We start from the raw sequence: 13,747 nt of genomic DNA on the forward strand, positions 1-13,747 counted from the left end.
ATACCTTACAGTGCCAGAGCTCTTTTCTCATATTTTGTCTACTGAGATGAGCAAAAAAACATCAGCATCAGCAGGATGGATCTGATGATTTAGGCTGACAGCTTTTCAGAGCAGCAATTTACTACACAAGTGCTATGGGGCCTCCTAAGCCAACTGGCACCCTTTTCCCTACCAACCTCAGCACCAAGCATTGCCCTCACTTGGATTCCAACCCACGCCACCTCTGCTGCCATCAAAGTACTCCATGGCCTGATCCAAACCCAAGCAGACTCACAGTCCTCTCTCCTCACCCCAGCTATGCTTGACATGCTTTGCTGCTGTGACACTTTCCAAATCCCTCCTTTCTCTGTAACAACCCAATCAACACGTACCAGAGCTGGACAATTACAGCTTTCTGCTCTGTGGGCTGGTTGAAATTATCTCAGTGCAAGGTCAGAGAGGAAAATGTCACCTTTGAAATGAGAGGAGGTTTCTGTAGCACATTATCACATAATATAAACAACAATGACACCAGAGACAGCAAAAGTTTGCAGCTGTATTATAAACTTTCTTCCATCCCCCTCTGCCTTAGAATAAGTCATCCAAACAAGTCCTGGCACTTTTGACTGCTCAAGAAACTTTATGGCTGAGAGCTGCACAGATGATTTACAGCTCAGTCCCCATTTTCCCTTCAGCTTGCATTAAACTAGAAATTCACAATTGTTTAATGGACGACAGTGTACTCGCCTTTTTTACTCCCCTCCCCCTCCTCTCATGAGAAAACTTGTTTTATGGTGGCTTGTGAAAGAATTTGTGGTACCCGATTACAACACAGAGCTATAAATTCAAGTCTTTAAAAAAAAAAAAGCTGTCTTTTTTTTGTGCTCAGAACTAACACACTCGTTTTAATGAGCCAGTTGTCTAGGTATGAGAACACACAACTGCTGGGAAGAGAAGACAAGACAAACCATGCTGCTGTATACCCACTGTCTGCAATGGATGTTGCTCTAGTAGAGCACATAGCTGATGGTGAACTATTGCGAAGCTCTGGGTCATCAAGACCAGCTCTCCTTCAATGAGCAGGGATACCCACAGCTCCATCAGGTGCTCAAAGCCTGGTGCAGCCTCTGTCTCTGGGGATGGGCCACACATCATTAGGCAACTGTTCCAGTGCCTTACCACCCTCACTGTAAAACACTTTCTCCTCACATCAAACCAAAATCTCCTTAAGTCTGAAATCATCTCCTCTTGTTCTATCAGACTCTGTGGAAGAGCCTGTCCCCTTCCATATCTATATAATAAATTTAAAAAATTAAAATGCAAAAGCTTGTCACACCACTTAATTCCTAATAAGAAAATATTTAGTCTCAATTTATTCTTCCCTGGGTTGGTTTTATTTGGTTGGTTGTTTTTTCCCCACCAACATATGTAAATTCAGTGTTTGTTTACTTGAATTTTGCCTACAGTGCAAGTGAACGCTTCACTGGAAAAGAAGTAGTCAAATAGTTCTGTATCTCACAAAATGCTTTTCTGTACCAGGATAGAAAGGAAAGAAGTACTGCTGTACCCATAGCGTACTGTGCTGCAGAAGGAAGAAGTCAACCAACACCTAAAGACCTACTTGGGGGGGAGTTTTCTCTTCATTTTCTCTTCACAAAACACTTCAATTTCTGCTCAAATTATTTCAGCTCAGCGTCTAAGAACTGAATGATGTTATTTTTCCTGTTTTCTGGTTTTCTCTCTTTCCTGCTATTTCATTCCCTCTCCAGAAAGGATGAGGAAAGATGAGAACTCAAATACAAGGAAACGCATATTATTCCTGCTGTATTTTTAAGCTAGAAAAAAAGTGAAATATTATACAAGCATAACAATGAGATTAAAGAAAGTTATTTTTAATGCTTAATCTCTAAATTAGAAGATTGTTGAGGTTGTTTTAAAGAGGGATGTAAAGCAACAACGAATGCAGTTCATGCATTTTCAATCACTTTCTTTGCCACTTGGGCCCCATGTAGTTTTGAAGAGCAGTGAGATGTTCAGAGCAGACAGCAAGTATCTGAGGGCTGGGAGGGGGGAATACCCTCAGTGCTAACACCACAATGGGCTGCTGTACATAGAAGGCTATGGGCATAATGGACAAAGCCTTTTAGCATTAGCTAAAATAAGATCTAGGAGTTAAACTGTTCTTCCCAAAGCAATCTCAAAGAAAACAAGTATTTGAGGAAACAGAAATAGCCAGTTTTAGAAATGTTAGAAAGGAAAGAGAATCATTGCAGGTTAGGAACAAACAGTATTGCTGCCTGTTAGGAAGGGAAACATTAAAGTAAACAAGATACTCTCATAACAAAGGTATTTGAACAGTGGTTGGTTTCACTTCAGCAGACTGGCTGTACTAACACACGGTGTACCAGCCTTAAAAAGCCATCCATTAAACAAGGGAAGCTCAGCTTTTTTGCATTTGCTAGTCGAGATATTTTTTTACTTCAGCTGCAGGCTTTTGAATCAGAACTTCTCATAACTGTTTTTAGTCCACATATAATTTCCTGCATCCCACCACTACCATCCCCCACACCTCCTGCTTTCATAACATACACTTCTCTTTGACTTGCAACTGCACAAATACACCACAGCACACATTTCTGGCTCCCAAGGAAAACATTAGGGAGTGGGCGTGCTTCCTTAAGATTGTATTGTGCCTAAAGATAAGCCAAGCAGAAAACAAAGAACGCATTATAAGCAACTGGAATAGCGGCTTCTGAGGTTTCCAACACTTAAAAAAAGTTTAAAGTATAATGGATATTAATGACAAACAGCCACCCTCTAGATTGAGGGCCATACCATTGCTTTTCAGTGGATGAATCAGCAGAGGACAGATATTTGATAACAATGCATTTGGCCAAGGCTGTACCTACAACACTGAGCAGTGAGGTCAAAGTCAGTGAGACTGTAGCGCATGGCTGCTGTAGGAGATACAACCCAGTACAGGGACATTTAGTTAGGTAAAGGGGATACTGAGTATGTTGCTTTCCAAAGCTCCATAAAGCCTTCTATGAAGCAGGTCCATTGTAGTGGAACAGTCATTAATGAGATGAGAGGCTCCTTTATGATCTCAGTGACATACTTCCACTTAAACTGCATCTTTCCTAACAAGCTATAAAAATTAGTAAATAAAAAAACCCAGGCATTTCCAGAGAAGGTCTGACAGCTGTAACTCAGAGATGCTCTATGCCAAAAAGAACGTCTATCTCAAATTCTTCCCAGGTCACTTTGATATGATTTTTGTGTTTTAAATCCTTATTTCCTTCTTCCAGTCTGCCAAAATAGCAATTAAATGCAAAAGTGGCTGATTAAAATCCCAAAAGAACACAAGGTTTGGCTTGATTTTGACCTTAAGTGATAGACTTTGCAAGTTAAACCATTGGTTTTAAACTCCATTATCCAGAATAAACTGCTTGGGAACTGTTTGTAACACAAAGGGAAGATAGAGAGAATTCTGCACCTATTAAGACAACATTCAGATTTGCTATTTGGGAAAAGAAAGAAGAAAATACCACGCTGTGCTAGAAAGTCTCTTGGAACATTACTGTGAGGTTACGTAGGATAACTTGCCATGTAAATATCCCTACATGGCACATAGTCTACTTTGACCAGATTACAGGGATAATATTATCACAAATATGATTGTGAAGAATTGACACAATGTAATATATGGTTCTCAGCAGCCTGCCAATACTCAAAACAGGGAGGAAAAAAATACATCTAGAATTAACAGTACAGGAATATGACAGGACGCAGAATGTGACTGGATTTGGTTGTTTGAGTTTCAAGCTTTCCATAACCCAACAAATTCCCTCCCGTCAAATCTGTAAATATTCTTTTTTCTGATTTCATTCTTTTAGGTGACATCCCATACTGCTCATCCTAATCAGTGTTTGCTATTTCCCCTCCAGAGCATTGAGGTTTAAAGTGATCATAAAAGAACATCAGCCTGTCTTACAAGATAGTTTTCTACTGCTTGTTCTTCTAGAAACTTTCTAAACACACACCGTAAAGATCCTAAATGCAGTTTAAGAGTATAATAAAAAGGATTTCAACCTTTAGCTGGTTGAGTATCTGGCTACATATAAAGACAGGGAAGATGGATCAAATGTTTTATACATTCAGGTTGAGCAACCTTAAACTGCAGGTTTCATTTTTACCCTCGGAGCAGATAATGTGACTACACTACACATAATGTCACAGTGTCATGTCCTGGCAAAATAAATGGTGCCCTTCCATAAGTACTTCTGTGTTTCCAGTAGGAGAACTGAAGTGACTATAAAACAATTAAGTATTCAAATGTAGTGCTCTGGGATCGTTTTTGCATTGGATTTGTCAGTAATAATTGCTCTGAGCTACTGGAAAATCTGGATTAGAGACCGGATGCGGAAGAAAAGTTATTTTGCAAACAGCAGCCAGGATGGGATTTGCCACAGCTTGAAACTAACTAAAACATTTCCAAGACTCACCTTGAAAGAAAAATGAGAGCTGAGTAAAAGGCTGAAAACTATTGGCCCGCATACTGAACACAGCCCAAACACTCACTCTACTTCCCTTTGTATTTTCTCGCAACAGAAACAGCAATGTGGACCCCAGACACTACTAAGTTGTTCCCATCTCCCCTCAGTAGAGTTAGAGCCTCATGTCATCCAGGAGATCTACAGACAAGTTCCAGTCAGCTTCCTGAACAACCCTGGTCTGATTTGGCAGAGATTATAAAGGCCTGGCATGTGCACAACTCTTCTGCACAGAAAAAATGCTTTGTTCAAAGCTTTTTACCTCTTCTTCCTCTCCTCAGTTGTCTTTGAGTAGCTTTAAATTGTGGTGTTTGTGTTCTTTGCTCACTTCTTCCATTTAATAGCTGTATGGCTGTAAGCCACTCACCTAATAACAAGACTTGCATTAGAAGGAACAGTCTGACATCTTGATTCCTAGTACCTACAGTCCTGCAATCAAAGCATGCAGCTTCCTCAAGATTTGGTTTGTTAACCCTACCATGTGCTTGTGAACACAAGGTATTAAAAGGAGATACTCTTTCTAACATGTGAAGAGATTCCAGGCAAAACTACCCCAACTGAGCCTCTGCACATAGAAGGCCTCAAATCTTCAACGCCTCTCCTTAATTGTCATTGCAATAATTTTTTATGGCTTCATAGCAACAGGAAAGAAGTCCCTATCCACATTTTCAGCTTTTCACAAAGTGAATGAGAGAAAATGACACTTCCAAATTACTTCTGAAGAATTTTAGGAGTGTCTAACAAATATTTTTCCAAACAACTCAGTTTTATTTGCCTCATCCATTGGGAAGGAAAAGGAAAAGGGGAAAGGTCCCAGATGTGTGAGAGGTCTCAACAGCCCCCTAAGCTTTCCAAAAATGCTGTACCCAAAAGACATGGATGAAAGAAATAGCTCGCATACTTTTCTACTTGCCTACAGTAAGTACAGACCACAGGAGCAAGTTGAAACCCTGCTTTTTCTTTGCTCAATTATTCAAGCGAAGCAAAAATTCTCTCTCTGAGGTGAATAAACTTAAGCCATAAGTAAAGTCCTGCTTAAATATTGACATTGAACAGTATATTCTCTACTACCCGCTGTTTAGCTAGCAATTAAAGTATTAGATAACAAGGCACATGTACACAGCTGGATGAAGAAACCTCGAATTTCTGAGTTGTGTTCCAGATTCAAGTGCCGGCATAGAGTCAAAATGACTTCTATCTTGCCAGTGTTAACAAATTTAGATTAAGTATACAGATACCAAATGTCTTGCATGATTTATTGACTGTGTAATGCTAATTTTTGTAGCCATACAATTTGTAAAGTCTCATTTTACTAGGTACTGTATGAAGAAACATGTCAAGCATATGACAGTATTAGAAATGAATAGGGATGTTGGCTTGTTTCTGATTTCTCCCAAACCTCAGTAGCAACCTGTGTTTTGCTCAGTTGCTATGGCATTCACCTTGCAGACTGGATAGGCAGGGGACCTGACCAAGATATTGCCTAATATTTCTTAAGGCTGAGGTCTTGGTCCCTGGGTATCTTCCAAAATCAAAGCCCTTTTAAGAGAATCCCACTTTGACACACATAAACCTCCCCTGCACTCCACTGCTCATTACTCAGTGTTGCAGCTAAGTATGATTTATGCTATCAGTTGTGTTTCTCGGTGATAAGTTACAAAACAAAACAAGAAAAAATTGCAAGATTACAGAGTGATTTTCAGTAGAACTGGATTCTCAGAGAACCCTAACAGGACCAATGTGATTCTGCATTACTCAATGCAAAAGGAACCATCTGTCAGCTGATCCGATGCCTCATTACAGCAATAAGAACTTTTATCTCAGAATAGATCACACAAGCTTCTCAATCCTGAAGTATTTGAGAATCAACAGTAGAATATAACATAATGAAGCTCTATTTCATGGCATATAATAATATTTCATGGGATATAACTCAAAGAATGACAGCAAAGCTTAGTTAGAAATGACATATTTAACCATGTTCACAATGATAAGGACAGACAGCCATAAACAATATTTATGCCCCGTCAAAAGTAAAGTTCTCTCAGTACAATTAAGAAAGCTTTCTAGCTAACTTGCCACTGGGAACATATTCTGTCTCCAACTCATTCCTATGAAAACTCAGAATATTATTTTAAAAATTAAGCAAACACAGGTTTGTATAAAAGAAATCACTGAACTATACATTTCACTGAGTACAGCTGCAAGGTCAGGGAGTCAGACAGTCCCACTCACTCGCCTCTCTATGTACTGAAAAAACTATTAGCAAACTACACAGTGAAGCAAGCACATAAGATGCCTGATAACTGCTTTCAACAGATCTGGTGGGTTTAATAGGATCACACAAACCTCCTACAATGAGAAGCTGAGAGATGAGCTCAACATGGTGGCATGTTACACACCTCTCTGAACTAAGGGATGGGTTTATGGGACACAATGACCAACGGTATGGACTTCGTTGACTGCCAGAAAAGCATCTGATCCTGAAGATAACATGAATTTGTTTCTCCAGTTTTCATATCCATATGTCACAACAAAAAAACGAATGCAGCTTCCTTCAAGTACAGTTCAAAGCTACATGGTCTGACCAGGCTATACTGGAGTCATTACTTTGATTCTGTGATCCTCGTGTTCACTAAAATAATTTGTGAGAAAGTAGTTTGGGTATATGGCCCTATTTAACAGGGCGTCTTCCTCCACTTAGCACACATTTCACATAGCGGCACTTAAATGCAGTCAATAAACAGAAGTCAGAAAGCGCAAGATCAAAACCAGGGCACCTCAGGAAGGAACTAAATTCTTAATTCTGATGTACCTTATAGACAGCATGAACCATAGGAAGCACTTGACAGGGATAACAGAAGCACCTCTTATAGGCACTACAGACATTGGTCCTACCCCTCTAGTAGCCCTGGAGCTCAGGGGCAGCTCTTGCATGGCTTGATCACCTTAATCTTCCTTCAACATGACAGCAGTGCTTATTACGTTTAATTAAAATCACTTACAAGCTGTGTGGGTAGTCAGAGAAGGTCTTTCAAAGCTCTGTGTGAGCTCCCTTTTGGATATCAAGACTAACATGACTGTTTTTATACATGCACAGCACTCATCTTTGGGTGCTCTCAACACACTAACCTGAGAAAACAAATATTTGCATGTATTCTTAGAAAGCACATCACAGAAATAGTCGTAAGCTTATAACAGAACGTACCATAAACTAAAGAGTTGGATAAAAATCTGACTCAGCAAACAAACAAGTCCAAACAATACCTCCTAACCTGTGAGATCTAACAAGCTGGAGTGATACAGCAACATTAACATTCACAGGTCCATTCCTCAGTAACAAATGAAACAAACTGTCCTGTAGGGTTACAGAACAGATTGGTGACACTGCAGGAGCACACAGTTGCAACAGATGCCACCCTCAGTAGCCACCAAACTCAAAAGTCAGGTTTTCCCATCAACAGAAGTTAAAGGAACAAATCAATACACACTTAGAAATGCAACTCCACCACAATGCAACAGGACAAGACCTATATTTATGTAGCTTTCATAAGAAAATACGTACACAACTTCAGTTTTCATCAAAGAGAAAGCACAGGCAGGAGAGAGTTCAGTCTCTTCACCATTACAAGTTACCAGACATTACAATTTTTTACCATCCACATCCTAAAGTGTATATTCTCCAGCCCAGGGCTTCAACACTATCTCATGCTTCACAGAAACAAACACTTCTGCACAACACTTTAAAGGTCCAACTTTCCAACAAGCACCATAAAGCCCAGCTGCATGGTGCCCCAAACACAACCACTACCCAAGCCGTCCTGGTGCCAACACCATCAGCAACATGGGATAAAAACATCACAGTACTGGGCTGACAGCCATCAGAAGGAGCACCCTATGCAAACAACAACCAAGTTCTCAACTGCTGAAGCACTGCCCTAACAACACGAAGACTTGCAGCACATTCATATTCACAGACCCGTGGGCACTTACCTCAAGTCAGATGGATGCAGCACAGTGTGAGGCAGCTCCTCCAGCCTGTTGCTCTGATCTCATCTCCATCATCAGGCAGCCAGCATGCGCCTGATCTTCCACACCACGAGGTTGTTTCTCTGTGAAAGAGAAGAAATAATAATAATAATAAAAATAACAAAGACAAATCAGCTCACGAAGAAAGCATAAGGCTGGATTGACTGCAGGAAATGGAGGCCGTTGCTGTTAGCATGGGCCAGCAGCCACAGCCCACACCAGGTCAATGCCCTGCCACAACACATACCCCTTGCTCAACCCCTTTACTTCCTCACCATATAGCAATGCATTTTTCAGTGTGCAGGTGAACAGGCCTAACACACGTTGCAGCATCATCCTCAGAGTGAGGAACACAGCCATAGTGGGGTAATCCCACCAGGGAGGCACCGGGGCCAGCAGCAACCCAGCTGCAGCCCCTCTGCAATTACCAAACCACTCAAGTCCTTGCACCTGCTGAACCTGATCACCAAAATGCATAGCAAGAAGCGGCTGCTTTCTGCAGAGGTTTTTTAAGACAATAGCTTTAGCACAGGAAAGTTGTGAGAATGGGAGAAAAAAATCTAATAATGTGAATAAGGGGGTCACAAAACCATTTGTAACAGTGGCCTAATGCTTGTGTGGGAAATATTATCAACTGCTACAGTACACTGTAATCTCAAGGAGTACTGCTATAGCCTTTGAGTATGTAGTACCACTTCAGAGAGTACTGACTCAAACTGGCACTTGAGACCTGATTAAACCACCTAGAAGAAATCAGTAGACTGGAACTTCAGGGTTTTAAGCTTTTTTTTTTTTTTAATCCCAATTTGACAGATCCAGGAAAGACATGGACATAATTCTGCTCACATAATCATTCTTGCAAGAAAGACATCACATACAGTTCAGCATTGGTAGGTGTTGAGCTGTTCCTTAAACACTGCACTTCCAGAAGGACTGTGGATCAGGCTACACCAGGAGGATAAAGGAGAGCACATTTACCAGACTTCATTGGGAGCTCACCTTTAGGTAATCTGACAGTTAACTATATGTGAAACCAATGCCTGTTTGTTGCTTCACATGCTTATCTAGGATTGGAATAAACTCATTGACTGTCTAAACTAATATTTGACAGATTTAGCTTACTTGAGTGTAGAGATTCCACTGATATATTACACCCCAACTGGATATTGTCATTATTAAAAACAGGCCAGGATTTCTGTTCTGACATCTTCCTTTTTCCCCCCTGCTTTGTTCACCATTCAACTGCTCAGAGAACTGCTGGATGCCCTGTGCTAAAGCCACATCACCTGACACCTATTTATAAACACACAGCTGCTCCACAGCCCACCTCCCCAGGGGAATCTCCATATTGCTACCAGTTCTTCTGCTCCATTCAGACCAAAACTTCAAATTCAGCAAAAAAGACCAACTGCATTTCTCCATACCTTTTTCCTTCCCAGATTAATCTTACGGTATGCTTATGAGGCAAAATTATCAACATTAACACCGCTACAATCAGACAGAAGTGCTGCACTTGCATTTTTTCCTCCCTTCTTATCCAAGAGAGTTGCGGTATAGCAACTGTATAGATTAATATGATGGGAAAGGCACTACAGAGGTGTGATGATAACAGAACTAGCACTAAGGTACCATAAAAAGATGATGAATATTTCTTACCCATACAAGAAGATCCCAAGCTCACAGGAAAAAGCTTCACCTCCTCTAGTGGCAGTCAGACCTTAAATGGGGTCTAAGAGAGGTGCAGCCAGACTCCACCCCTTCTGGTCCCACAGCTGAATCACCTTCACCTGTGCTCCCAGGGCTGACCAGGTCCTTTCCCCAGGTGCACAATCAGTGGGTCAGGCTGTGGCTCAACAGTTCACATACACCTGGGCAAGCACTTCTGATGCAAACAAAGAAAACACAAAATGTAGCTTCTGCTGAAGCCAATGATTTTAAAGGTTGTTTTTCTAAATGTCCAGAGGTAGTAAGAATTCAGGACTCGTAGTGCAAGAGTGCCAAAGAAGAGAGAACGACGCCAAAGTGAATTCTGCTCAAAATCCAAACAAATATTGAACTACTTTGGCAAATATTTGCCAGATCTAGTTCATATCTATGTTTGATTTGTTGACCCTCTCATATGTCCAAGTGGATGAGAGACTCCTGCTGTCCTCAGCACTGTCCAGAAAGGCAACTTCACAATACAGAATTTGGAAGCTGGCTGAAAAAAGAGAGAAAGAAAAAAGTTAACAATAGTTGCCAGCTATTAAATTGGATTTGTTTATATTTGCTATGCTGTTTCTTCTCCTCTGGACAACTTTGGCCCTAGCATGGAGGTGATTAGAGGTAAGCAATGCAGAGCTGTGGGATGCCCTGCTTACACTCCTGTCTATGAGGAGACACCTGCTGTGTGGCCGTGGGCTGGTCTTGCTTAAAGTGAAGCAGTCAAGACACCTAAAACCCCTTCCCCACAGGTCATCTCCATCACATTTACACAGAAGACACTGAAATGACCCTGTTGGTAAGGAATAAGCAATATGTATACACAGAGCACATGTTTTCCTCTAATAAGCAATTTATGGTATTGTAAGGGTATAGTGGCCGAGTAACAGGAGATACCCTCTCCCCTTCTGCTTTAAAACATTCCAGCTCCAACTCTCCTTTTTCTCATAGCAGTAACTGTCTTAAAATAATTAGATGGTTCTGTAGTAGTTCAAACAAGGACAATTCGTTCAAGCTGAAAGTCTGCTTTATATCCTTAACCATTTACACTGCTTTGCAATCACAGTCAGCTGGTTGGGACAACCTGATCTCAGTTTTCATACCAGGTTATCAAAAACCAAAATAAAACAAAAGACCTGTCAGCAGCATTAAGATTGCAGTCATGGCTAAATGCCTTTTGATGCCTCTTTAAGCTTCCAGAGTGCTCAGCAGAGTTGTTGCATTGCTGCTGGCATGGCTGGGCCCTCCTCCAATAGCAGGACTGCCTCCTTTCTGACTTGTGAGGCTGCTGATGTTCTTGCTGCATTATGTGCTATGTTTGTATCGTTGTACCTGTAATTTTGAGGTATCCAGGTAGTTTTTAGGTATCTAGATAGCTTGCTTATGGTAACTTAAAAATGAACATCCAATGAGCAGAATTTATCCAAAAGCTGCTCAAATATATTTGCATTAATTTAAGGGCTTTCTTTTTTTTGCATGAAACTCTTACAGCATCAGTGTTGAAACTACATATGTTCTCCTCTTTATCTAAACCAAATTGTTCTACTGATCAAATTGAAAAGCCAGTGTTTCCAGCTTTAAACAAGATGCTGCTATGCTGCATGTAAAAGTTCACTCTCCTAGGCAATGGCAGTGCCTCCAGGCACTTAATCCCATCCTTATCAATTTGTTCTTGAAGTGGAAAGAATTTTATCCAGCAGAAACTGAAGAGTGAACTGGTCTGAAAACTTACAGCATTTTGCCAATTGAACTCATAGCAGGAACATAGCTGTGAATATACAAGATCTGAAACCATTTGGATCACTGACCTGGTGTAAATAAAACACAGCTCAAATTGTCGAGGAAGTTCGTGAATGTTTATATTAATTTAATTAGACCTCAGTTTGAGGACGATGCTAAGAGCCAGACAATGCAGATAAAGGATAAATACAGCTCCTCCAATTAACAAGTTATCCATAATCTTTTCTTTTAATGTCATATCTTTTAGTAGGTCTCATTAGAGGTGCCGAGAAGAAATTAACTTCTTTACTACAGTCATTATTCAGAGCTGGCAGTAACGATGTTTTGGCTCGTGCTCAGGAGCACCCTTTGTGGAACTTAGGAAAAGATACAGCCCATTATTTGTGCTCTTTGGCTATCTGCAAATCTAAGTGATAGATGTGACAGCAGCATACGATATTGGTCAAAGAAGGCTGAACCCAAGTGGGTGCTTTTCATTGCCTGCCAAAACGCAGCAGCCTTGAAACATTCCTGTAGGAAGAGGAAGATTTAGAAGTGTCTCTCTGATTCCCGCTGTTCCAGCTGCGTCTCAGACTTACGGCTTCAAACTACAACCCAGCTGCTGGTGTTTTCGTTCCAATTACGTTTTGAGTGTTTTTTAAACAAAATATTTTCATAGAGTGACTATTAAGAGATTTCATCATGGTTTGATTTCAAACAGTGAAAGCGAACCAAATCACCGAGGCTGAGTCTGAGAGATGAAGAAACGTGTGTTTGGAGATTATAAAAATGCTAAAGGCTTTAACTTGGCAAGCAGAAGCCGGAGAGCTAAATTTGACTCAAGGGATGCCAAAGTATTGAGGGCTGTGATAAACAGTAACCCAGACCTCCTCTGTAAGCTGTCCATTAATATGGGACCTGAGGGACGCATTATAAAATTAATAATTGGCAAAATCAAAACACATCCAAAATCTAGAATGCAGTGTCCAGGTTGTACAGTCAGTGCAGTAGCTCTCTCTAGGAGATCATGTTGCAGAGGCTCTGGAAGGTGGTTATTTGTTCTAAAGCAAAACTGAGATTCATTCTTAAGGAGGTCAAGTGGCAGCTAATGCAGCCAGGATGAAAGCTGCTTGCTCCTGCAGCCAGCAGTGTTGACGTGGATCAGGTACACGTGACCTGCGGAGCTTCAACAAGGATGGGGGGCCCTTCTGAGGGAGAAAGCAAAGGGGAGAGAATGCACTTTTACCCCATCTGCTGCTGCTTCTTCTGATAGTGCTGCTGTAGGAAGAGCAGCCTGGAGGACAGAGAAGGTGACTCTCACATGACATGATGGGACTAAGTTTTGGACTTACAGTGTCTTTTCTCCAAGGTCTCTCAGCAGCCCTTCAGTGGAGAGACAGCAGACATGCTCACCATGTCATTCATGTTACCACAAGATTCTGGGGGAAACCAACATTTTTCTATTAGATCTGGGAAACAACAATCACTGTGGCAAGGCGGCTCCAGTCAGTAACTGCTGACTGCCATGCCTATGGAAATAGCACACCTGCCAGTCCCTGCCATGCAGCTGGGAATTCTGTGGTTCTGTATTGCTGGCTGGAGGCTTAAAAGAGGTCATCACATTCCTTTTATGTGAAGTTTTCCTCTAGCACTGGTTCTCAGTGGCATCAAAAACACCAAGATTTTGCCAAGAAGGACCTTTGTTACTTCTCAAAGTTGAGCCTTAGTTGCTGGGTCCATAGCAGAGTCAAAACAGAAGTTCCAGT

At 41.1% G+C, this 13,747-nt stretch overlaps 1 long non-coding RNA gene across 5 annotated transcripts in view; it reads right to left on the reverse strand.

Annotated features, from left to right (window-relative positions):
- The window catches only part of LOC107316198, a 163,365-nt gene extending 153,037 nt beyond the window's left edge, over nt 1-10,328 (reverse strand). For all 5 annotated transcript variants that reach the window (XR_004307727.1, XR_001556221.2, XR_004307726.1 and 2 more), the window contains exons 1-2: nt 10,218-10,328; nt 8,526-8,644 (exon numbers count right to left, since the gene is read on the reverse strand). This is a non-coding gene — a long non-coding RNA (uncharacterized LOC107316198). The remainder of the gene's footprint in view (nt 1-8,525; nt 8,645-10,217) is intronic.
- Nucleotides 10,329-13,747: the final 3,419 nt, after the last annotated feature.

This window comes from Coturnix japonica, chromosome 6 (genome assembly GCF_001577835.2).
Source record: "Coturnix japonica isolate 7356 chromosome 6, Coturnix japonica 2.1, whole genome shotgun sequence".
Lineage (NCBI taxonomy): Eukaryota > Metazoa > Chordata > Aves > Galliformes > Phasianidae > Coturnix > Coturnix japonica.